This window comes from Vicugna pacos, chromosome 15 (assembly GCF_048564905.1).
Source record: "Vicugna pacos chromosome 15, VicPac4, whole genome shotgun sequence".
NCBI classification, from domain to species: domain Eukaryota; kingdom Metazoa; phylum Chordata; class Mammalia; order Artiodactyla; family Camelidae; genus Vicugna; species Vicugna pacos.
In genome coordinates this window covers 3,247,931-3,267,991 of record NC_133001.1, presented here as the reverse complement: position 1 = coordinate 3,267,991, position 20,061 = coordinate 3,247,931, and the positions used below count along the sequence as shown (strand labels likewise).

Sequence of the window (20,061 nt, the reverse complement as noted above, 5' to 3'; positions counted from 1 at the left end):
GAGTTTAACACCCGCCAGAGATGAACTGGCTCCGGTAACAGCGGGGAGCCAGAGCCCCCTGAGCAGGAGACTGGCATGATGAAAGCTCCTTGAGGAGGATCAGCAGGTGGCAGAGAACGAGACGGAGCAGAGGCGGGAGCGACTTGGTGAAGTCAGGGACGCGCAGGACAGAGGCCGCGGCAACAGAGCAAGGGGTGAGGACGGTCTAAACCCGGTTCATGAGAGAGAGAGACGGAGACAGAGAAGAGGAAATGGACCAATTCAGGGACAGTACAAAAGAGCCCGGAGAAAGCCCCACGTTGGATCAGACACGGGGAAAGCAGCGGTGAGCCTGTCCGGGCTCTGAAGGTGACAGACCTGGATACAGCCCTGCTTCTCCTAGCTCCTCACCTGCACATCAACTCCGGGGGAGGGATTTTCAGAGCTCCAGTTGCCCCATCTGACAAAAAAGGGGGAAGCAAAGCCGACCTCACAGGGATGTTGTGAGGATTAAATAAATAAGACCGGAGTACTTAGCACAGCGCCTACCACAGAGTACGTGCTCAACAAATGACAGACATGGTCTTCTCATTACTGAGAGGGGACGCTGGTAACGGTAGAAACACATGTTTCATGCATAAATGGGTGGGTGAATGAATGCATGAGGAAGTGAAGGAATGAGTAAAACTTGGGCGTTTTCTAGCAGGAGGAATGGAAGAATGATTGATAACAGAATTGGAAACTGAGCATGTTAGCAGAGAGATAATCATCTTGTCCTTAGCGTCTTCTCCGGGGCAGCTGTAACCGTGACCACTAACACATGCATCTCACGACCTCCTTCCAAAGTGAACCTGTGATGCGGACAACACCGGTCCCACTACCTGCGTCCCACAGGCGACGGAACTGAGTCTCAGAGGCCAGACGCCTCACCCAAGCCTCAGGGCCGGTCACCGGCGGGGGCACATCTGACTAAGCTGCACAGGGAGGGAGGCGGCCCTGCAACAGCACCGCCGGGCCCCACCCCTCGTCACACGTTCCCTCAGCCGGAAGACAGATAGCCCCTGACTTCTGGTTTCCTCCTCAGTGGTACTGAATACTGCTACAAGGTCTAGGAAAATGGGAAGAGAGGAGGGAAAAGTCTCTGTGTGGTAAACAGGTTACCAGCGGTCTCGGAGCACGTTTCAGAAATGACAGGAAAACCGGCGGATTATCGGGAATCGAGGCGCAACGGGTAAGGAGGACCAGCCCCTCTTGCACCGTTTCTTGCTCTAACTGGTACCCGGCAACCCTGGAGCCCTTGACTTCCTCTTTCACTTAACCTTGATCCTGGGATAACCCAGCTATTTGCTTTCTCAGATCCCACTCGTAGAGGTTTGAAATCCAGGCAGTCTGAAAGCAGGGACCACACACTTGAACTTGAACTGAACTGCACAGGCGCTGGGTATTCTGATTCGGTTGCGAAGAGATAAAATGAAACACAATGCTAATTAGCAAGACACAGATTTTCTTAAAACTAGGGTGAAGGTGTACATCTCTAAAGGCACCAATAGGGAAGGGATAAGTGTGCACGTGAGTCCCCCAGGAGTGAGGAAAGGAGAGGGGAGCAGACACTCAGGGACTGGAAGCTTGGAAGGCTGGATGCCAGGTGTGCCCACGAACTCAGAGAAGACACACACAGAGCCCTTGGTTCCCAGGTCCTGTTCCAACACCTGCCTTGCAGGTCTCGTACAGACAGAACTCAGACCCTACATGGACTTCCCTTACCTCTCCAGCTCCCCATTATCCCCAGAAATATCTGCAGCCCACTCCTAATCTGAATACAGGGCTACGCCCTCCCACGGTACCCCCCTCCCCCCAGGAGTACCCACTAATTGCCAGGTCCACCTCCACAGGGCCCAGACCTCCAAGAGCCAGGAAGGAAAGCTACTCCTTTTCCTCAATGAAGGAGCTTTTGCAGGAAGGCAACAGGCCCTTGAGCGCAGGCAGCCCTGTATGCAGGAACTGCAACCCTCCCAGAGCTGGCAGGAGTCCTCCTCAACTGCCTATGCAGTTCCTGCGGCTTCCTCCCCGTGAAGCAACCAGCAAGTCCCTGGCACTAGGACCCTGCAGACAGGGAACCCTGAGCCTGCGCCCTAAAGAGAGAGATGCACCATTTCACAACTTCAGCAAAAGCAAAGCAGCCAACAAAGCCACGGCCACCTCGGGGCAGTCGGGGCAGCTCACGGGCCACTCCGCAGAAGCAGGGCATTCTGTCCTTTCTCTTTTTAAATCCACGTCATCATCTGATCATCATGGAAATCAGTCTCTTCAAGTCACCATGCAAAGGCGTATCCATGGCAACCTCAAGAGGAAGGACACAGAAATGATGCTCCAGCGGCTGCAGCAGGAGGAGGTAAGTCCATTTTCCACCCATGCCATCTCACCATTCTCCCCTTCCGCTCAAGCCAGGTGTGCGCCTTACCTACAAATTCTACCTATCACACCAATGGCGAAAACATAAAATGTGAATATTAATAATCTATGCTATTATATAAGGTTATGAGTCTGCCCTGTCCCATAGCTGGCAGAAAAAATTATTTTCTCAGCCTAACAAGTCATTATCTGTCACTTGTCTTTCTAGTCAGGTTGCTGGGAAACCACACAAGGATTTCAGAGGTCCCTACATAGCTGTGAAAATACAGAAGCAACGCTGACCCTGCCACCCTGCTCACCCAGGCCACCACCTGACCCCGCCACCCTGCTCACCCAGGCCACCACCTGACCCCGCCACCCTGCTCACCCAGGCCACCACCTGACCCCGCCACCCTGCTCACCCAGGCCACCATCACACCCACAGACTGGCCTGGTAACATGCTCTCCTCAGCAGCCCTAAACTGCAGCCCCTCAAGGTCCAGAAACTGGAAGTTGGGATTAGATTTCTGCCTTTCTCTGAGGCCTCAGTGGAAGGAATGCCGTTTCTGCAGAGCTCAGAGACTCATCGGACGTAAGCACCACTAAGCGTAAGTAAGTCATCCTCTCAATTCCCTCTTCTGAAAAACAGGGATAACAGCAACACCCTTCTAACAGGATTGTTGTCAGAATCACGGGAAAATGCCTGGGAAGCACTCAGAAGAGTGCCTGCTGTCAAGCACTTACTAACTGCCAGCCACGATTACGATCAGGAAGAGGAAAGAGAAGGCTACAGTGCAGGGTTCAAGTTCGGAGGGAATCAGCGTTCCCGGAGCCCGTCTCGGGTCTGCGCTCATCCCCTCTCCTCTCTGGGTAGCTGTTTCAAGCCTCCCTCCCCACTTTCAAGTCCCTTTCCTGCTCGAGCCCCCACCAGGGTCCCCACCCCTCAGCAGGTAAACTTGCTGAGAAGGAAAACTGAGCCTATTAGGTGAGAATTCCTTTGCAATTTTAGATGTATCCATCACCGCCTCTTTCTCCCCACGTTCCTTCCTTTCTTCTGTCATTGCTCTTCAAAGAAACGATGTCCCCTTCTTTTCAGAGGCAACCCTCCCCCTTCCTCTAAGGGCCTGATTCAGCCATCACCTTTTCCTCTGTGCCTTCAAATGCCACCTTCCTACTGGCTCTTACACATCATCAGATAACCCATGCTCAAGGCTTCTAGTCCAGGAAAATCTGTCTCTAGTCTCTGCTACTCCTCCACGAGCTGCCACCATCTCCCTTCCTTCCTTCCTTCCCCGCCAAAAACCTCAAAGTGAGTGCATCTTCCGCATCCTCACTTCCCGTCCACTCTTCAATCCACCTGGCTCCCGTCCTCATGACTCCAATGAGGCTGCTCATGCTAAAAGACATAAAAAGCGCCCCGGTGACCACACTCTCCTCACTGCCCAGTCTCAAGGTGCATCTTCCAAGCTCCTCCTGCCTGACCTCCCACAGTAACACAGGCTGCTGATTCTCCTGCAACTTCTTCCTCTGTCGCCCCCTGGACGACATTCTGTCGCACGTTGCCCACCAGTCCCTCTCCTCTCCTCCAGCATCCTCAGCCTTCAATGAGCGTGGCTGGGCTCATCCATTCCAACAGCACTGACTACCACTTCCACCTGCCACCCCCAGAGCACAGACTCTCCTCTGAACCAGACCCACATTTCCACCTGTCTGCTAAGTGCCAAAGAGCCCCCAAATTCAACATGATCCAAAACACGTGCTATCTTCCCCCCTCAGAAACACTCCTCTTCTAGAGGCGAGGGTATAGCTCCAGCGGTAGAGTGCATGCTTAACATGCAGGAGGTCCTAGGTTCAATCCCCAGTCCCTCCTCCAAATACAAAAATAAATAAACCCAATTACCCCCTCAAAGAAAAAAGAGAAAAAAACATTCCTCTTCTATATTCCCCCTTTACCACTGGCACCACCATCCACCCAAAATAGAAATCCAAGTCATCCTCAACAACTCAGGCTCCTGTTCTCAACAACTAGTCGTTGCGTCAGGTTAACTCTGTCTCTGCAGTCTCTCTGACTCGTCCCCTCCTTCCCACCCCCACTGACCTAATCTTTAACTCAGCCTCCAGCCAAGCCTAGGTTACTACAAGAGTTTCCTGGCGTCCCTGATCCAGACTCTCCCCTTTCAGCCTAGTTCCACAACTGGCTTCCCAAAATACAATCACATCACCTCCCTGCCTGAAAACCTCCAGTGGCTTCCCTCCCACAAAACTGAATCTTAGCATAAACTACAGGCCGTTAAAAACCTGGCCTCCTTATGAATCTAGTCTCATCAATCGCCTCTCCTTTGATCCCAAAGTTCTCTTATATTCCAGCCACCTGAATCCACCCCCCTTAGGCTTCTGCAAATGTTGCAAGCGTCACCAGGTCCATTCTCTCTTCATCGTCAAGGCTCGACTCAGTTATCACCTCTTTCCCAAAGATTCCTTTGATGTCTCCACATGGGGCTAGTCACTCCCCACTCTGCCCTCCCGTAGCGCTTTGGAAATATCTCCACTACAGTATCACAGTTTATTTAAAACGTTGTCTCACTTATCATCAATTCTTCCAGGGCAGACAGATTTTACTCATCGCAGTCTCCTAAGCACTGAGCACAGACAGCCCTCGATGCTGAACAGAAGCCTGGACGTGCACCGCGCCAGGCTCTGGGGCACAGGCTGGCTCTGACAGGCTTCCCAGAGACGCCGTGAGGGACATGAAGTCCCGCACATGTCGCTCCGTCGTCCCCACAGAGGCACCTAAGAAACCACAAATGCAGGGACAGCGCCAGGGACTGGAAGGTGGTAGCGACACTAAAACTCAAGTTCACACGCATCCAGGGTCAAAGGAGCACAGGGAGACCGCGAGGCCGTAGGAGAAGTGCAGATCTTCTTGGAAAAGAGCTTCAGTGAGGCTCTGGGAGGGACAAGGGCCCAGTCGCTGCTTCAGTGACGCCCTCAGACAAGCAGGCATGCGGGGAGGTCAGACTGGACAGCCCATCTGCCCATCAGCCAAGGGCGACCAGGACTAGCCAGAACCTCTAAAGAAAAATTATATAAAACCAAATTCAGTGTCTCCAGGATGGCAAGGACCCTAAGATTTGAATCAGGTAACTGCTCAGCGCTCACCTCCTCAGGGGACACTGAGGGTCCAGTTTCCACGCCCTTGGTGTGGGACAGAGAGCCCCAGCCCCCCACAGCACCCCCGGCTGTAGGCAGGCTGAACACCCAGGGAGTCCTCCACCGCGGTCCCTCCCAACCTGTAACTCCAGGCGGCCACCAGCGAATGGGACAGCCGGCAGAGTGCAACCCACAGCAGCTGGCAATTCTGCCTTACGATTTTCCCAACTAGTCTGACTCCTCCCTGACCACTTCTTTTCCTTTGTACCCTCCTGGTCAATCAGGCCCAACTTATTACTTCTTCCTCGGTATTTCTCCCGCATCCTTCCTTCCTCCTCCATCACCACTGTCTTCACTTTGGTCAGCCACTCAATAGCTTTGCAAATTAAGGCAAATCATCTACCCTCTTTGGTGCCTCCTCTACAAAATGGGGTCACAGCTGCTCTGCCCACCTCCCAAGAAAGACTGCCTTCTGTAATCTGTAAAATCTCACACATAAATATAAGGCATTACTGTTACCATCAACATAAGTCCTCTTTGCTGATCGATGAAATAGACCTGGCCCCCTGCCTTGCTGCTTCTCCATTTCCAACCACATTGCCCACCATAGTAAGACAACCACACACTCTAAAATACTGCTTTGCCCAAAGTCTTTCATTGTAAGTAACCTTACAATCTCACTGTAAGAAATCTTACCATTTCTTGCTTTAATCAAACAATCCTGGATCTGACAAATGCAGTGTCATCTCTGCACCACCGTCTGCTGCTCAGGATGCTTTCCACAGTTTTGCAAGCCCCACCCACCCTTCAAAGTCCAGCTACAGCCCCACTACACCACACTGCAGAACGACTAAATTTAAGAGAGGGATCTGGAACAACATCATGGAAGAGTAAAGGACAATGCAGTCTGGGGAAACTAGGGAGAAACACCGTCATCTCACACTTTAAGAGTCACCTATTTAAATGAGGATTGCATTTTCCTTTTCTGTTGAATTCTAACAGATAACCTAGGACCAAAAGTATGGAAGCTGCAGAGATGTATTTCAACAAAACGAAAAAGTTCCTTACTGAGAGATTCCAAGATGAAACGGGATGGATGCCTTATATACATGCAGTAATTTCCCCACTATTAGAAATGTGCAAGTCCAGACTGGCCACTGGGCAAGGATAGTTTACTCAACTGTCACAGGGGTAACCAGACTAGAATCACAGCATGTTAGATCTGAAAGGAATCTTAGAGATCTTCTAGTCCAGTCTGCTATTTTATAGGCCTGGACAGGGAAGCGATCACTCAGAAGCAGCCCAGTTTGCTGTGGAGAGCAGGGCGCAGAGCACGGTCTCCTTCAATCCAGTGATCCACATCCTTGCTGCTCAAAGTGTGTGGTCCACGGACCAGCAGCTTCAGCGTCACCTGGGAACCAAATCTGTATTTTATTGAACAAGAAACCCCCCCTCCTCCCCTCGGCCAGATGCATGCGCCACTGAAGTTCAAAAAGCACTGACCTACACTACACCCTTCCAAACCATGAGTTTCGGATGCTGGAACTCCATTTCCCAAACGGTTTCATATGTTAAACGGAAACAGTGCCCAAGAAAAACAGTATTTTCCATTCAAATCTGGGAAACTCTTTATACTGTTTACTTCCAGTGGGAAGTTCAAGGTAAATATCATTAGCATATTGAAAACTGAAACATTCTACAGCAGAGAAAACTCTAACCATGAAGTTTCTAAACATATTTGAGCACAAAACGCCTTTTGAAAACAGTTACCGTTAACTACTATCCTCAACGTCCCGTGGCTTGGGCTTTGGCAGTGCGTCAGGTAAAGAGTGTCAATCTCCACCTCAGAGCTCCTCGACTCTCAGGACCTTAAGCACACTGCATTCGTAAGTCGTCAATATGGGCATGCTGCTCTGCTCACTGTAAAAATGAAGGCAAGTTTCCACGTCACCGCCTCTTTAACGACAGCAGAGTTCCTTGTCTGAGTGATTTTTTGGGAGAATGCGCAAGACGACTTCCCAAGGGTCATCCTTCCAGGTAAGGCGGGGCCCAGGAGTGAGTAGGAAACAGACACACTAAACGCACATCCAGGCCCCCAAGCTTGAATCCTCTATTTGGGCTGTTTTTTTGTTATGTTGTTTTGGGTTTTTTTTTTTTTTCCGTTTGACACAACTTCTCAACTATGCGCCCCAGGAAACCTGTAGCTCGAAATGGGTTCAGGGATGCCTCGGACGCTCCCACGAATGGAGAGGAACCCTGGCAGTTTCGGAAGAACTGGAGGCACAAGCACTCTGACCCCGGGAGAACACCGCCAGGGTAGGGAGCTCGGGCGGGTGGGACCGGCCCAGACCCCGGCGGGCGCCCACCCCCGCCGCCCCCGCCCCGCGGCCCCGGCTCCCGGCCGCGCCCCGCCGCGCTCCGAGCCCCCAGTGCACCGCCGGGAGCCTCGCCGACACGGGGTGGGGAGGAGACGGTTGCCAGCGTCGCCGCCTCCCTACCTGTCCTGCCAGGGGCTCCGCGCGGGGCTCCGCGCCGGGCTCCGGCCCCAGCGGCGACCGACGCCCAGGCCCGAGCGGGGGGCCCGCCCCGCCCGCGTGGGCTGCCCGACGCGCCGCCCGACACCCGCAGGCCCTCCCCCCCCCCCGGGCCCTCTCGCCGCTGAGGCCCAGAGGCGCGCTGGGTCCGGGGGACACGCTGCTCTTCCCCGAAGACCAGCCCGGGTTAAAAGCTGCCCCCGGACGCGGCCGTGGAGACAGCGATCAGGCACAAAGCTGGACGCCTGGGGCGAAGCGCGCGCGTGCGCACTGCGCCTGGGAACCCGATTAGGCCCAGAGGAGGGCGGCGCGCGGCGGCCGGCGCGCTCCCCAGGCGGGCGCGGACGGCGCAGAGGCCCCGGGGGGCTCCCCCAGAGGGTCGCTGAGCTTTTCATTGCTAAGCAGCTAATGAAAACAATAGTGATAAACCGTATTTCGTCAGGTAGCTTAAGTAGAAGATTAAATTTTGCTGCTGCTCTATATTGCCCATCGTATGAGGATACAGGCATTCTCACGCCCTTATGGTGGAAATGTAAAATAATGCAAATTTACATAATGACATTTTGGCATTCTTTAATTAAAAGAAAAGAAAACATTAAAAGTGCAAGTTCCTTGACTCAGTGCACCCACTTCTAATGATGTAAACAAAAGAGGTGAAAAAAAGAATAGAACAAGTGTTCAAAGATATTTGTACAAAGATATTGGGAGAGCCAGGATTTGATAGACAATGGGTTCGAATTCGATTTCCTGGCTGCATGAGATCTTAAGTCGGTGACTTTACTTCTCACAGCCTCTGCTCTTTTGAAAAATGAGGATGTTAATGATGAAATCTACATGATTAGGTTGTTAGGAATATTAAGTGAATCCATGTAAAGAGAGAGCTATTGGAGGGTTAGGTTTATCCCAGTTAACTTCAGATTGAAACACAACCTGAGAGATCCATGAAGTTGTTGGTGGGGTGGAGGTGGGGAGTTAATGGTAGAAAGGGGGAACGGGGCAACGTATCCATCACTGCCCCTTTTGTCCCTATTTCATCTTCTAAATATGTCTTGTTCTTATTCTTGATAGAAAATGCATTGGCGTGATTCAAAAATCAAAAGAACATGAAGACTGTGCACTGAGAAACCTCTCTTCACCCCTCTTCCCATCCATTCCTTGCACACCGCACGTAACCCTTGTTACTGGTTTCTCACTTGGCAAATATAAATATATAGTCTTACTCCCCCATTTCTTCTTTTTTTTTTTTTCAATTTTCAGTCTTTTTAATGTTAATCATTCTTCCATCTGCACTGGTTTCCCATTTTGGCTTCCAGAAGTTAATTGGTCATTTGAGTATCTTCTGCTATGAGGTGCCTCTTCAAATCTGCTCATTAAAAAAACATAATTTTGTGTCATTTTTTTGTGATTTGTATAAATTCTTTATATATTTTGGGTAAGTCCTTTTGAAATGAGTGGGACTCTGTGGGACCTTCCCAGGACAGAGTGTCTGAGTGTCGGGGGTCTCTATCCTCTGTCCCTGCCTCGCCGTGTCTGAGTGTGGGGTGTCCTGGTCATCTTTCCCTGACGCGCTGTGTCTCAGTGTGGGGTGTGTTCTTCCTCTTTCCCGACTCGCTGTGTCTGAGTGTGGGTTGTCTTTGTCCTCTTTCCCTGACTCGCTGTGTCCAAGTGTGGGTGTCTGTCCTCTGCCCTGACTTGCTGTGCCTGAAACATAGACAAATGCACTAGCCTCCTCCTCCTCCTCAATTAGGTAGATAGACACACCAAACAACTCCTCCTTTAGATAGACAGACAGAGACAAATAGACAGACATACTAGACTTCTCTTCCGCCCGCATTTGATAGAAAAATAGACAGACGCACTAGGCTCCTCCTCCTCCTACAGGAGATAGACAGACTACAGTCCTCCTCCATTAGATAGATACATAGACAGACAGACAGACAGAGGCAGAACCACACAGGGCTTTGGGGCTGTCACAGACACAGGAAGGCACTGTAGCCAATGTACCAAAGTGCCTGTTGGTTTCCCATCCTTTCTCTCCCCGACAGTCTAGGAAACAGCGCCCTGCAGCTCTGTCCTTTATTGATCTTTTTTGCCCTATGGTGAACACCTGGGCAGGAAGAGAGGGGTGAAGTTACTGTTTTTGATTATGAAAACCTATATTCACCCTTTATGTCCATGTATAGTTTTTATCTTGTAAACTGATCTGTTATTTTCCATACTTCACTCTTCTAGAAAATAATTGTCCAGTAAGCAATTGTCCTCAGTTACCTATTCCATGTATATAAAAATATATATGTACTTGTAAGTGTATAATAATGCTTAAATGATTCTGAGTAAAAGAGAGAGCTGATAAAGAGAGTGGCTTCCAACTTGAGGGCACCTACAAGTAAGTGGACAGTCATAAGCTCTTGGGCCCTGGCCCCCCCGAACCCCCCTTGGTTTTGTCTTTCTCTGTCCTTCTTGCCACCTGACCCCACATCAGGGGGACTTCCGGATTATAAGCCTCAGTCCGCGCTCAGACCAACCCAATGGCCATGCATCGTGACTGCCCGGGGTCCAGCTGCGTTCCTCAGCACAGAGTTCTCAAGACCTCCCTTGTGGCAGTCCTTGCTACCCAGGCCCTGCCAGAGCCAGCTTCTGTCCACAGTCCTTGCTACCCAGGCCCTGCCAGAGCCAGCTTCTGTCCACAGGAGTGAGCCCCAGGGGAAGGAAGGGGTGAGCCTTCTGTCTCTCACCAGCTTCTAGGCCTACGACAGGAGTTAGGGAACATGGGGAGGGGAGTGAGTGGGTCTCAGTGGAGTAGCGGCCAGCCCACACTTCCCTGGGCTGCAGGCAAGCTCGCTGACACTCATGTGGGAAGGGGACAAGGGTCTCAGCACCAGCCTCAGTGCCAGTCAATGTTCCTGGTCACCAGCTGCAAGGGAGTTAGTGCTGCCCAGCAGTTCCCCACATCTCGGACTCCTTTCTACTCTCATGAATGTTCTCATGATATTTTCTTTCTCCAGGTCCTCTTCGGTGGGCAGCCACTCTCCCCAAGATGCTGTCATTAGTTGTCTGCAGTCCAGAAGTTTCTGCATAGATACAAGTCCTCCTGTCTGCATTCCTCTCCTGCCTTGTGTGGGTTTCAGCCCTCAAATGCCACCAGATACAAATTAAATAAATAAATAAATTCCAACAGAAATGTCTTTGAAAGCTTATTGCTGTTAATTTCCAGGATTTTACGTATTAACACCTTCTAAGAACACACTGAACCTGATAAAATCTAGCCAGTAGATCTTGGGAGACAAAAGTTTATAAAAATAGTAAAGAAAAGTAATCATAGGAATTACAGATACTGACCCATGTTATCATAGGTTGGCCCTAGGTTTGAAAGGATCAGCAATTGGGTTAATTCATACATAGAATTTATACAGTTATAGAAAACATTAACAGTTCTGTGGGCTTTAAATCATCAGAAGGCCTATGAAAGACAGGAGAGTTTACCTGCTAGTGAAACTTCTCTGTTTTAAGCCATTTATTTGTTTTGTCAATTAAACTCCGATGAAAAAAAGGGAAGGGTTCCCTAAGGGGAGGTGGTCACCATTCTAGAGTAGCGTCACCCACATTCAGTCACTGAATAAGTGTCTATGGGGGGATTCGTTTTCCTCAGACTAAGGTGGAAATATCATCTGTGGACATGGGCTAAGACTGTGTACACAGGGAAGAAAGCACATGAAGTGAAAATCACACCAGGAGATCAAACTGCTAAACTGATAGAGAAGAGAGGTAGGGCTCCTCAGAGTGGCCTGTGAAGTCACTGTATTCTTCCTAATAAGAGTGACACCAAAAAATTGTAAAATTTAATTTTTTTAACATTTTTTATTGATTTATAATCATTTTACAATGTTGTGTGAGCTGGGCCAGCGGAGGGGCAGTGGGCCATGTCCTCCTCTCACTGAATATCCATAGCAGACCTTGGGGGCCACTCAGCACACCGCCCTCTCCCAGAAGCCTTGTGATTCAGCATTGAGCACCTTCTGTATGCCTAGTCCTGTGCCAGGCACCACCAGGGGAGCAGAGGAAGGAGAGAGTCCTGTCTGGTGGTTGTATTTGTGGTCGCCTACTGTGTGCTGAGAAGGGGGCAGAGCACTTTTGTACGAGATCTTACTGCCTCCCCTCCAAGGAGCTGGGTCCTCTTATTTCACCCATTTTACAGACAAGGAAACAAAGGCTCAGGGAGGTTGGGCAACCTTGTCAAGGTCACCCATTTAACAGGCAGCAGAGCCAAGATTTAGACCCCATAATCTGACTCTTAATCCCACACTCTTAGGCACCGCACTGAATGTCCTCGGGGTTCCCTCCCTTGGGGGAGGAACAATTTTTAGATGCAGCAGGCCTCATGCAGAGTTGAACTGATTGGTGCAGAGCTGCTGCTGAAGGTGGAGGAGTTAGGGTCTCATGGGCTATGGACCATGTGGTCTGGGGAGGGAGAGATGGTCATATGAAATCTGTCCCCAGTGATGGCCTGGGTTGGGAGCACTGAGGAATGATGGAAGATCTGGGCTTGGGGAAGGGCACACAGAGGCAGAAATGTCAGGGGCCCATGACAGTGCCACCTGAGCCAAGGAGGAGCAGGAAGGACACGAGAGCCCAGCAAGGAGCCCAGCCTTTTGCCTAGGATGGACTCCTCAGCTCTCCTCCTCACACTCCCCTTCAGGGTACCATGGCTGGTGGCCCAGGTTGGGCACTGCACAAGGGCACTGTGGCTGAGGCACAGCCCTCTGCACTGGGGACATTCAGATGTGACTATTTCTATGACAGTTTTGTGACACAGAAGCAAAGTGTCTTGGGTAAAGAGCTTTTTTTCTCTAATCTCTACAAAGACACCAACCAAGGCCCACCCCTCCCTGGCCCCTAGTCTGGGGTAGTGGGCACTGTAGTCAGCCCAGTCATGGGCTCCGGCCTCAGCCTCTTTGCCTGGCAGCTGTGGAACCTTGGGCCTATTACTTAACCGCTCTGCATCTCAGTTTCCTGTTCCGTAAAATGGGTACGTATAATCCCTGTAAGGACCGAGAGCATCCTCACGGGGCGCCAGCTCACTGCCCGACACACAGCACTCATCAAGTTCGCGCATTATTCTTGTTCCCAGTCCCTAGGCAAGGCCTGTCCCCCCCATGTCCCCTCCAGCCGCAGCCTCAGCTGCATCCTCAGCCCAGCCCCGCTCCCCCCCTCCCAGGGTTAGGGCCCCAGGGCCGCACGACAGCGGAGGTGCGATTCCCCTGCTTTGGTCTCAATGTGTGGGCAGCTGTGTGCTGTCACCCCCCTTCCTGGGTAACGGCTGCTGTCGCCATTTGTCTCCCCGGAGGAAGAGTGGCACCTGAGGGCCCAGGAGAGATGGCGCTGGACAGAAGTGGGGTGCAGGACATCTGCGCTGCATGTCCTGCGTGAGACGTCAGCGGCGGCGGGGTGCCTGGGCTCCCCCACCCTCCCTGGACACCCAGGACTCCCCCTTCTCCCCTCCTCACACCACAGCAAGAGCTCCCTGCGCTTCCCCGGGGACGTGCCTGCCGCTCTGAGCGAGGGCAGGGCCTGGGCCCCACCTGGAGGATGACTCCCCTGGCCGGATGCGGAGGAGGAGCCAGCTGAGAGCTGGGGCCGCCTGCCCTGCTGAGCCTGGCGAGACCCAGGGCCTGCCTCACCGGGGGGTTGGTTTGAGCACAGGCTGGGCTAAAGGCGGGGGCTGGATGAGAGGGCCATGGGGCTCCCCATCAAGCATTTGGGCTTCCCTGGAGAGGACCGAGACCAGGGTGGGCTGTGACTCGTGTATGGGCCAAGCCTCCAATGGGCCACTGCTCTGCCCTGGCAGTGTCGCTGCAGCTGAGACATGTGTCCCTGGTGTCTGTGCCCCCCGAAGGCCTGCAGCCAGCCCCCGACACGGGCAGCCATAACTGTAAACAGAGTGTAACCTTTAAAAGTTGAATTAAAAAATTAAATTTAAAAAATGAAGAAAGCAGCATGCTAATTACCCAGATTCTTCAGCTTACCTTTCCAATTCCTACCTCTTATTATCATATTCATAAAAAAAGAAAACATACGGTATTCTGAAAATATCTAACATTTGTGTAATTAGAATCCTAAAAGGAGAGGGGACAGAGAATGACGTAGAAGCAATATTTGAAGGGATAATTACCAGGAAGTCCCTAAAACTGATGAATGTTATCAACCCATGGATTCAGGAAGCTCTGTGCACAAATATAAAGAAAGCCACACTCACACACAACATAGTAAGTTTGCTGAAACCAAAGACAAAGAGAAATCTTAAAAGCATTCAGAGGGGGAAAAAAAAAAGACAATCATTCAAAGGGGCAACAAATAGATTTACAGCTGACATTTCCCCCAAAATGATGGCAGTCAGAACACAGCGGATTGACATCTTTAAAGTATTAAAAGAAAATAACTGCAAATTTATAATTCTATAGCATCAGAAATACACTTCAAAAATAAAAGTAAAATAAAGATGCTTTCTAGGCAAACAAAACAGAATTTATCACCTGCAAACCTGCACTAAAAAATAAATACTAAAGAGAGTTCTTCAGATACAAGGAAAATGATCCCAGAGGGGAACATGAAATTGTGGAAAGTAATGAAGAGCAACAGAAAATGTAGACATGTGAGTAAATATGAATGGATTCTGACTCCATAAAATAACAATGTAATGTCTTGTGAGGTTTAAAATGTATATAGAATTAAAATATATGCAACATAAATGCAAAAGCCTGAAGGGGTATAAATGCAATGAATGAGTTCTAAGATTCCAGTATTATCAGAGAATTAGTAAAAGCGATCATTTGTATCATTCTGTAATAAATCAAGGTGCCATCTCTCGGGTAACCAATAATAGACTGATAAAAAGATTTTATTAATCCAAAAGAAGGCACCAAAGCAAGTCTACAGGGGCCCTGGTTGTCACCACGCCTACAATGCTCTGGGGAGATGGAAGAGGGAAGAGTGGCTTTTTTAAACCCAGGACAGGGATTTTTGTCTCAGCAGTTGAACACATTAAGCAGAGGTAATTGTTGGTATCTAAAACCTTGAAGATCCTTCCATAGCCAACCCAGATTCCCAACCCAGGCAAGTACCTTTCCCTGGGGTGCTTCCATCCATCCACCCACCCATCCACCCATCCACCCATCCATCCACTTATCCATCCCCCAGATCTCTAGTAGGAGATTCTTGGGACAGTGCCAGGGGCCAGGCCTACAGAAGGGAAGCAGGAGCAACCCCCGTCCTCAGCAAACTCCCACTTCACAGAGACATCCGTTAAATCAGACCTTCCTCAGGCTTGCAAACAAGTCCCCTGCAAAGCCTGTAGGTCTGGGAAAAGCCTCAACTTTCTGCATTTCTAACAAGTCCCCAGGTGACGCTGCTGCTGATTCAAGAGTTGCACATTGAGTGACATGGAATTAAAAAACTAAAATACAGAGTGACAAGTTCAGAGAGGTGAAACAGCTTGCTGACACTCCCACGGTTAGGTGGGGTGACTGCGACCTCACCCCAGATATATGAATCCAAAGCCTGTATGTGATCTTTCCTGCCGCCCTTGTGGAGGAGGACAGGGCCTGTGGGAATGGGTAAGCTGGTCACTGAACGCAGCCTCAAGGAAACGTTGCCCAGGTTGGATCTTAGTGGATGAACAGGGGCTTGCCTGGCAATGAAGCAGGGCAAGGAGCATGCGCTTAGCACAGCAACTGGTGTAAAAGCATACAGGGGAAGGGCTCTGGGTTAGAAAGTCTTGATTTTAGTCCCATTCCACCACTTAATATTTTGGCCTTAATATTTTGGACAGCTAACTTAATTGTACTGTGCCTCGAGGCATCCTTAACTATAGAGTGAAGATAATCAGAACATCAGCTGCCTCACTGGGTTGGTGTAAGAATTAAGCTAGATGGTGCATAAGGGCTTAGAACAGTGTGTGGCGCAGCCTAGGCACTCAGTAAACGTTAGCTCTGATTATTACAGTAGTTGCTCAAGCACTGTCCAAGCAGCGCTTCTGCGAACTGCTGCCAAGTGAACAGCAAAAGATGTGAGCTAGGGTTCCTTTCCTTTCCTTTCTTTTCTTGTCTTTTCTTTTCTTTTTTCTTTCTTTCTTTTCTCTTTTCTTTTCTTTTCTTTCTTTCTTTCTTCCTCTCTTTCTTTCTTCCTTTCAAGACAAAGATGGAACAAGGAGAGTATGTAAAACAATCTGGAAAGGATAAAATTTTAAGAGTGACAATTTTTCTGAAAGGCACTTTGAGAACAAGTAATGGGAAGTGTGTCTCATTCCGACACCGTGCCCACTGGCTTCCAGCATGAGATACTGATGCATAATTGTTGAGGCCAGTGGTAAAAATTCAGCCCTTTGCAAATTTATTTAATTTAAATAAGCTTCCCCAACATTGGTGGAATGTGTGCTCTCAGTGTGCTTCGTTAGTGTAGCTTACACCACAAAATTGGCTGTATTGAGAAAGACTGCACCACTATCAAATAATTAGGAATGCCTTAGCAGGTGCATACACTTACCTTAGTAATTGAACCCTTGTTAAAACACTAAAATCTAGAAACTTTAAATGCTTAAAGGATCCCAAAGGAGGTAGCCCAGAAAGTGATTCCATAAGGCAGTGCCATTTGGGAACAAGGATATTGAGTCTCTTTTCCTCTTGGGATGCTTCCCAAGCACATCCGTGCACATCGTGAGACGCAGTAAAAATCGCAGCGACCCCGCTGGACAAACGCCCCCCGCACAAGGGGCCGGGCAGGCCCAGCGCCGCCCTTCTTGGAGGCGGACGCTGCGTAGCTGGGCTTTGTGCTGCCGCTGCTTCAAGGGCGGTGCGCGGGGCAGAGGAATGAGCATGAGAACCTCCGTCGTCCTCAGCCTCCTCCCTTCACGTTAGGGAGAGAAGGGCAGCTGATACAAATTTCTCGTGAAATGCCTTTATAAAACTTAACTCTGGAGTCTTCGTGACAAGACACAAACGTTGGACAGCTGTTTACTCCCCACTGGCTCTAGGGGTACAGGCCGGCGTAAAGGCGGCAAGCGGCCGCCAGGAAGCGGCAGCTCCCTAAAATCCTGCTGCCAGCAGTCTGAGCGCGACCGAACTGGATCTGTTTGCTGGGGTCTGGTGGCTGTGCAAGAGCTTGCCTTCCACGTGCAAGTGTAATTGTGCTAAAGCTGGCTCAACAGCCGCGGGGCACTCTGAAGATGGTGTCCAGGGGCTGCCCTGACAGCCCTCTAGGACTCCTGCTGTCTCTTCATGGCGAAGTCCTGGAAGGTGTCTGAAATAAACCCTCAAAACGTAGGCCAGCTGGAATTGGTCCGTGGAAGAAATCCAAGGATGTGAGTCCACAAGTCCTGTGATGGGGCGGTTGTCGCTGAAGGCAAATTTCCATCACTTCGCAGAATTCAGGCTGAGTGTCAGAAGCGATAGGATGTTTATGAAGTTTGGCGTTCCTGAGGCTGAGGTACTGTGGTATTGACACTAATGGCCTCAGTCAGTCACTGGTATAGTCACTCCCTGGGAGCAAACACACCCTACATTGGGTACACTAGCCTCAGGAGCTCTGAGGACAAAAGGTATTGTCAGCCTCCAAGGGGCGACAGTCCTCATGCGTAACCGTCCTCATCGTGGAGAGCACTTTTGGTCTGGACGGCCTCCTGACACCACAGAGGGGCTGGGGCGATAACTACCTTGCTAATTCTGGTTCTGAAGCTCACCAAGCTGGGTCCTGGTTACGTCAGTCCTGTTCTGAGACCTTGGAAAAATCTAGCCATTTCCCACATTTGTGGAAAAAAAGGGAGGGATAATAACCTGAGCTAAATTGATAATTGAATAAAATAACAAATATAAAACACTGAACACCATGCCTGGCATTTAATAAACACTCAATAAATGGCTTCTTCCTTTATTCCTCCATTCCTCCCCTCAAAAATATAAAGCATGGTATAAATACAAGACGTATTGCATTATGATTAAACTCTAGAATAAGTGGAGCATCAGGCATTTTACTAAGATTTGGCCAGATCGGCACTCCCAGTCCAATTTGCACGTAGCAATAATGTAAGTTTTCACAGAGTGAAAGGAAGTGGCCATTGCTCTATCAGCAGGATCAGCAGACACACAGATGTCACATGATATTTTAAGTGATAAACAGAAGAGCAGAGTATTTGAATTTTCCTGTCTTCATGCCATAAATTTAGAAAGGTGGTGGTTATGCCCCTTCTCCTCCATGAAATGAGGGAAAGTTTGAAGCAACAAAAAGAAGATTACAATTGTTTGAAATCATGCCATAACTCCGGACCTGCAGGGGATGTTTCTATCATATTCAATCAAAGCATTGTTTTCACCTGTAAAGTAGCCCATCTACTAGAGCAAACTGTTTAGATTTTTAAACTTTTCATTGAAGTGTAACACACATTCAGAAAAGTGTACAAATTGTAAGTGTACAACATGATGAATTTTTACAGATGATGATAATGTTATATTTTAATGTCATTTAAATATACTCTTATAATCCATTAACTTCTTTTGTCTTTGAGTGTTCTATCAAAAATTTCAAATTCAAGTGTTACAGAATTTTATTGTTTCCTTTTTTATTTTCTAATTAACACATAGTAATCTTGATCTTTTTTTAGTGTATAATTCTAAAAATTTTAACACATGTATAGATTTATGCAATCACTATCATAATCGGGACATGGAGCAGCCCCATCACCCTGAAAATCTCTCTCATGAGTAAAGAGATTGCTCTTTGTAGTTGACTAAGGGCAACTGTTGGTCTGTTCTCTGTCCTATAGTTTTGTCTTTTCAAGGATGTCATAAATAAATGGAAACAGAAAGCATGTAACCTTTTGAATCTGGTTTCTTCTACTTTGTGTAATGCTTTTGCAATTCACCCATCTTGCTGCACACATAGCCGTTGATTCATTTTTACCGCTGAGTAGTGTTCCATTGCACGAATGCAACACAGTTTATCCATTCGCCCATTGGAGGACTTTTGGGATGGAGCTGGTTTGGGGTAAGTATAAATAGAGTCTATAAACATTCGTATGCATGTTTTTGTGTGAAAACATATGTTTTCATTTCATTGGGGTAAATACATAGGACTGGGATTGCTGGGTCTAAACTATTATCACTAAATCACTTAGCTTTACAGTCTATATTGTCTTGATCAATTAAAAATTTCCTTCTTGAGATGGGCAGAGCTTTGGATTTGAGAGAGATGGAAATGGTGTCTTATAGACCTCAGATCAGAAAATGCCATTTTTATAATTTAACAGTCTATTTTGTTCTTATTACAGGTAATTTTCTATTGTAGTTACTATAAACACAGTATATCTATTTTTTTAAATTCACTAATTGAGGACATTCATCTGTACATTTGAAAGTAAAGCTGCAGATGTTATTATGCTGCATCCCGTACTATTACAGCATCTGTCTCCTAAGCAGACATTCTCCTATTTAACTGCAACACCATTATCACATACAAAAACTGTCAGATTGGCTTTAGGTTGGTGGTTTTTCCTCCTAACACTTCAAATATTTCACTCCACTCTCTTTTTGCATGCGTGGCTTCTGAGAAGTCAGATATTAATTCTTATCTTTGCTCTTCTATAGATAAGGCATTTCTTTCCTCTGACTTCTTTCTGGATTTTTTTCTTTATCTCTGATTTTCTGTAGTTTGAAAATTATATGCCTAGGTGTAGCTTTTTGTCATTTATCCTACTTGGTATTCTGTGAGCTTCCTGGATCTGTGGTTTGGTGTCTGACATTAATTTGGGAAAATTCTTAGCCATTATTGCTTCAAATATCTCTTCTATTCCTTCCTCTCTTTCTTCTCCTTCTGATATTTCCATTGTGGGTACATTATACCTTTTGTGGTTGTCCCACAGTTCCTGGATATTCTGTCCTAAATTTTTAATCTTTGTTCTCTTTGCTTTTTCAGTCTTTGAAGATTCTATTGACATATCCTCCACCTTGGAGACTTTTTTTCC

At 48.6% G+C, this 20,061-nt stretch overlaps 1 protein-coding gene and 1 long non-coding RNA gene across 7 annotated transcripts in view; one reads left to right on the top strand and one right to left on the bottom strand.

The window, feature by feature from the left end:
- Positions 1–8,121, bottom strand: part of LOC140685617 (dynactin subunit 1-like) — a 28,758-nt gene extending 20,637 nt beyond the window's left edge. For 2 of the 5 annotated variants that reach the window (XM_072937458.1, XM_072937461.1), the window contains exons 1-2: positions 8,019–8,121; positions 7,291–7,440 (exon numbers count right to left, since the gene is read on the bottom strand). The gene's annotated coding sequence lies outside the window, so the exon portion shown is untranslated. Of the gene's footprint in view, positions 1–6,588; positions 6,932–7,290; positions 7,441–8,018 lie in introns of those variants that run through there. The other 3 variants (XM_072937459.1, XM_072937462.1, XM_072937460.1) reach the window with 3 other exon arrangements.
- On the top strand, positions 7,469–11,229 carry LOC140685618 (uncharacterized). 2 transcript variants are annotated; one of them, XR_012058869.1, is made up of 3 exons: positions 7,469–7,557; positions 7,714–7,836; positions 11,060–11,229. It is a non-coding gene; the product is annotated as an uncharacterized lncRNA (long non-coding RNA). The 2 variants fall into 2 exon arrangements; XR_012058870.1 differs by lacking the exon at positions 11,060–11,229 and adding an exon at positions 9,123–9,448.
- Positions 11,230–20,061: the final 8,832 nt, after the last annotated feature.